Source organism: Neovison vison, chromosome 1 (assembly GCF_020171115.1).
Source record: "Neovison vison isolate M4711 chromosome 1, ASM_NN_V1, whole genome shotgun sequence".
Classification (NCBI taxonomy): Eukaryota; Metazoa; Chordata; class Mammalia; order Carnivora; family Mustelidae; genus Neogale; species Neogale vison.
The window spans coordinates 21,950,079-21,956,078 of record NC_058091.1 but is presented as its reverse complement, the minus strand read 5'-3'; positions in this window follow the sequence as shown (position 1 = coordinate 21,956,078).

The following is a 6,000-nucleotide window of genomic DNA, read 5'->3' as shown; positions in this document are numbered from 1 at the left end:
CTAATAGGTGTCTCAAATTGAACACGCCCAACATTTCTGTTTATTTGTACCTCCCACCCTCCAACTAAACCTTCTCCCCCATCAGTGTTCTGAGCACAGAAGCTCCATTCATCCAGATGCTCAGACCACCAACCTTGGAGTCAGCTTTACCTCCTCTTTGATTTTCACATTCCACGCCAGATCCATTAGCCAATCCCATAGTTATCTACATGCAGAATCTAAATATGTACAGAATCCAGCCACTTCTTACCCCTTCCATCACCCTCATCCAAGCCACCTCCTCTTTCCTCAGATCATTGCAATGCCCCCCTCAGTGCGGTCTTCCTTTTTGCTTTCTTGGCCTTCCGTTCAGTTTCTTTTCCACACAGCAACCAGAATAAAATCACATCATGTGATTCCCTTATTCTCTGACAGTTCCCCATTGCACTTAGTACAAAATTCAAAATCCTTATCATGGCCCCCAATCCTAAAGGATCTGACCTGGGTGTGTATCTGTGACCTAATCTCCTCCCAGTCTCTTTCTTGCTCATTGCACCCAGCCACACTGGCCCCCTTGCTTCTCTTTATGCAGACCAAGCACACTGCACTTCTTCCACACTCCGCTCAAGACTTTTGCTCTTCCCTCTGCCTAGAATATTCTTCCTCCAGAAATTTACATAGATTGTAATTCCCTCACTTTCCTCAGGTTTCCACTCAAGAGCCACCTGCTCAGAGAGGCCTAACCACACCACTCTGTATAAAATAGTAACCTCTGATCCTCCCTGTTTAAGAATATATTTTTTCAAAAAAATTAAAAATTTAAAAAATAAATTAAAAAATTTTTTCTTCCTAGTATGTAATACCTCTGTACATTAGGGTATGTATGTGGGTACTCTGTCTCTCCCAACTGAACATATAAGTTCCATGAAGACAAGACCTTCGTCTCATTCCCAACTCTTTCTCCTCAGTTTGGGAACAGTACCGACATATTGTGGGCATTTAACAAATATGCCTTGAATCAATGAATGAATTGTATAGATTGGAGGCACCATCAATTCAGAGTCACTAACCTCCAAGCATTATTTAGTGATCTGTTTCATACCCCCATGGTCAGATTTCTTCCAGATGCATCTTCTAATATCACACCCCCACACACACACCCACCTACCCCAGCTTCAAGCTCCTTCCCTGTCCTGCAGCTCCTCACTTGTTATCAGCAAAAGAATCTATCTGCAGGTCGCTTTCCAGGAAACCAGCAAGGTCATCAAATAGAAACTCCCTACCTACAAATGCTCCCACATCTGCTTCCCCCTGTTCTGGCTTGCCTTCTGTCTCAGCGGAAGAGGTCTCCCTACCATCTCCCCACTGCCTGCATTCCCCAAGGATCTTCTGCACCCATTAACTCTCTGTGGTTGGCTCTTCAGTTTCTCCCACTCAAGGGCCAGTGTCTTCCAGAATTTGAACATTTCCAAGTACCCCATTTTAAACATCCCAGGGCTTGGATAAGGGTGGGCCTCACACACACTATCAGCCTTGGCTTGGTTGGAGGACTGAGTCTGAAGGCCCAGGTCAGAGGTCTTTGAGACCTGAGCAGTGTGGGCTGAATTACCATGAGCAGGCCAGAGCTCACCTCCTCTTTTGACCTAGTGCTGTTCTCTGGCTTTCCTATAGGCTCAGACAGCTGAGGGGCTACTAGCTGAGGGGCTGCTAGCATGTCTGTCCCCAGGCCCAGCCTGTCATAACAGCATGTACTTGTCAGGGTCTAAAGCCTGCCTCTCAGGGCTGGCTATTCACCAAAAAGCTCCCAGAACAGTTCTCAAAAATATGCATTCCCAGGTCCCACCACCTCCTCCCTTGAGATTCTGATTTATTAGGTCTGGAATCTGTATCTTTTTTAAAAGCTCCCCAGCGATTGTGAGGTATGGTCAGTATTGGAACTCTAGATCAGTGTGTCTCAGTCCTGGATGCACATTAAAATCACCAAGATTAAAAAATAAAATAAAATGAAATCACCAAGATGAGGGTGGAGGTACTTTTAAAAAACATGGATGCCTACTATGTCCATCCAAGAGCTTCTAATTCTGTTGGTTTGTGGGTAGGCTTAGGTATTAAATTTTTGTTTTGTTTTGTTTTGTTTTGATTCCCATGCACAGTCAGGGCTGAAGACCTCTGGTCCAGACGGTCAAGTGGGATTTTAGTTCAGAGTAGTTAACTCACATCTGAATGGGTACAAAAGTGGGAGAAGTCCAGACATACTAAAGGGGCCGTCAGTGGGCTATGCAGACAGCAGGACCCAGGGGTCAGTGTGGGATGGGCCAAGCTGAGATAAGGTATAGATCTTACCCAGAAGGCTTTCTGCTGATGCAGTTTCCTGACACTAGGCCCATGTTGTTTTCTTTTTCTCTCATTTCTCTTCTAGTAGGAATCAAATCCCAAGCATGACAGGCTGGAGACTACAGAGACCACAAAAGCAGGGAAGAGACCTCGCTTTCATTTGTTCCCTTACCAGAGGACACTCTTACACTCCTTCTTAGTCCCAGCCTTATAAAATGATGCCAGTGGGATGTGCGGGCCTGGATGAGGGCACTGATGTAATGGCTCTGTTCCTAAGGAAATTTTCTTTGTCCTATGCCTTCTGGCTGCTTAAATCATTCAATTGCCTGAGAATCCAGGCCAGGAATGTATTCTCTGTGGTATTTTCAAGCTGCGAGATATTAGTAGTAGATAGACTGTCACAGTTTTTAAGGAAAATCAATTAGGAAGCCAACAAAAGAGCTTGTTGTAGGAGGCTTAATAGTTTTTTTCAAATTTAAGCCGAGATAATCTATCTTCTAATGGTGCATTGAGAGTTTACTCACCCAGTGATTCAACAAAGGTGTATCGAGTACGAGGCTTGGTATTTGGAGTTGGGTAGAAAATGTTGAATGAATCAGCATGTTCATGCCCACATGGAAGTTATAGTTTAGGGCAGGGCAAACTGTAGCCCTGATACCAAATCTGGCCCTCTGTCTGTTTTTATAAATAAAGTTTTATTGGAACACAGGCATAAACATTTGTTTACAAATTACCTCACTCTTCTCCAACTATAGGGGCAGAGTTGAAGAGTTGAGTGGCTGCAACAGAGACTATATGGTCTGCAAACCTAAAATCTTTATTACTGGGCCCTTAACAGAAGCAGTTTGCCAACCCCTAGACTAGTGGATAGTTTCCCATCTCAAGGATCCACTTGTTTTTTATAAGCTGACTTAGTTGAGAATCTCCTTAAATGGGCTCAAGGAGAAAAGAGGATTATGATAAAGTATTTCCCTGTGGAATCCATGGACAGGAAATTAAATACAGGCATTACTCCTACAGCATGAGCTTTTGTCATACATATTGGCTATAACTAAGTCTAGTAATTAAAGAACATAATCTGCATTACTAAGAACACCATTGGTTACAACAAGATCTAGGCCAGGAACTAATAACATACTTGGGAGCTAGCACTAATATAAGAAAAACGGTTGCCTGAGCAACACAGGGCTTTGTTCGGGTAGTTTTGACTTTGTTTATCCTCATAATAGGTGATAACAATGGTAAAGGAGATAAGGATATATAAAATGTCCCCTACTGGTAATAAGAAAAGAATGGGTAAGGTTTTTAGGCAGAAGGTGGATTTAGGCCAAATGCTGGATTTGCCCCGTGATGTTTAGATTTTACTCTTATAGCCATAAAAAGTAACCTTCCTATTAAAATTCCTGCAGGAAAAATAACTTCTTGGGGGGGGGTGGAATCTGAAATCTCCAGCCCCATCTGTTTTCCCTCCTTAATAAAATGATTTTTTAAAAAGCAGTCTAAAAATGTGAGGTTTCCAAGGAATGAATGCAGAATTGACTGTCCATTCAAACCTCAGGAGAAGTGGAACTAGGGCAGGACCTGAGGTCATTCTCAATGCTTCCCCAGAAGTACATGGCCCCTTGGGTTTCCACCTCTGCTCTTCTCTACCTCCTCTCTAGCCTGGCTTCACCTGTAAAAACCTGAGCAACCTGGACTGTGAGCCCAACCCTGGACGTCTCCCAAGCCTGCCATTACCAAGAAACAGTTTTAGAATCCTGTAGTATAAATTCTGAAGGTCTGACTGGCTTAAATCAGTGTATAGTTGGATCCTTTTAGCAGAGCCTCCTAAAACCTTAACCTTTACATTGTCACCAAGCCAAAAGACTACATTTCCAGCTTCCCTTGAATCTCAGTGTTAGGCCTGAGGCTAAATCCTATGCAATGAGATACAGTCTCCTGGGATGTTCCCTTGGGGGTAGAGGTGATGGTGTGATGGCCAAGAGCCCAAGAGCCACACCTTTGAGATAGCAGAGTGTGAGCAGGAAGAACCTGGGGTACTGACTGAAATTCCCATCCCAGCCCTGAACGGCCTCCATCAGGCTTCTTTTAGCGAGAGAGAAATGCACCCCCGTCTTGTTCGAGTAACTATTGGGGGAGTTTCTGTGACTTGCAACTGAACCTAAACTAACTAATCATTTCCTCTGATCCAATAAGCTCTGACCACAGAGGCAGGGCATCGGGGATACTGCCCAGATAGTGAACCCCAGAATGGAGCAGATTTGCCAGGGAAATGGGCCTGGGCAGAGCAGGCAAATAATCTGGAGTATTTCCAACACTGGCTGAGGTCCGCTGCCAGACCACTGGGGTCTGCAAGGTAGGGAAATACTAGGATACATATGAAATTTGAGGGTAGGCTGATATCCTAGAACTTGGCACCAAGGTAAAAATTATAATTTCAAGGGAAACGGGCTCTGGGTGGTTAAATTATGGGTAGCGCGGCTGCAGGCCAGGTCAGCAGGTGCCCCCAGCAGATGGAAGTCAATTGTTCTGCTAATAATTGAAGAAAGGTTGGTTAAATTCTTTCAGAGATCTGGTTAACTCATTCCCTTTGGCTGCGAAGGGCTGTAATTTATAGGTAGCAAAGTCACTTAGGATAATAAACCCCCGGGCCTGGTAGCAAACTGCTGAGATTTTTCAAGAAGAAAGGGACCACTTAAACACCTCAATCCGGAGTGAATGATACCCAGAGGAAACAGGTTTCAAATGTGTCTCCATCATTCACAGCCTCAAGAAGAAAGATGAGAGGAACCAAGCAAGATACTAAAAGTGCTACATTCATTTCAAGTATCTGACAAGTGAGGAGAGACCTAGGAACAGGTTTTCCCTGCAAGACTAACTACAACTCCCAGAGGACACAGGTCCCACCGTTATTTTCTTCCTTTTCTCTAAAAGCTCTTAATGGATTGAGAAAAAATGGGTTCAAATATCAGTTGGTTTGAATGCATCTATTCAGTAAAAAGAATAGATGTCACTGTTTAAAATAGCCTTTCTTCTACACAGCCGTGTCCTACTGGGCTATGGGCTTTCGCTTTCACTTCTTTCTAACTGAAGAAATGCCTAAAAGCACGTACATCACCTCTGTTTGCTGGAGAAGCACCTAGCTTGCAGTGTCCATTCCCTCAAAGCCACCAGGTCCCCCTGTCACAGGCACAGCAGGTCCAAGCTCACCACAAATGTAAGACCCTTGAAAGCAAAGACTTAAGAAGGAAATCAGTTGTTCTCCATGTTTGGGAACAAACTTCAAATGGCCTGTAATAGAAAGTGGAGGGGCGGGGAGCAGAGGGGAAGTACTCCATTCTCTGGCCTGAGCACAAATCACCAAAGACAACAACTTATAGAAACAGGAAATCCTTGTGGAAATGAAGATGCTCCGAATGAGAAAACAACGATGATTGATCCAGAGTTTGCTAGAACAAGGGAGTCGGCCACCATGGCTCCAAGGCTGGCAGAAGAGTAGGGAAGCTTTAGAGTAGCAAAGAGAAGACTTTAGGTATGCCCTAAGTGGGGTCCGTCTGTCTGTCTCTCCGCATGAGGAAGCTGTAAGTGAGCTAACTAGAAGCAGGTGCATGTGGGCTTTCCCTAGTTGCTCCTCAGTTGAACTCGGGCCACCAATTAGGGCAGCTGTCAGTTATTAATCAAGTCCTG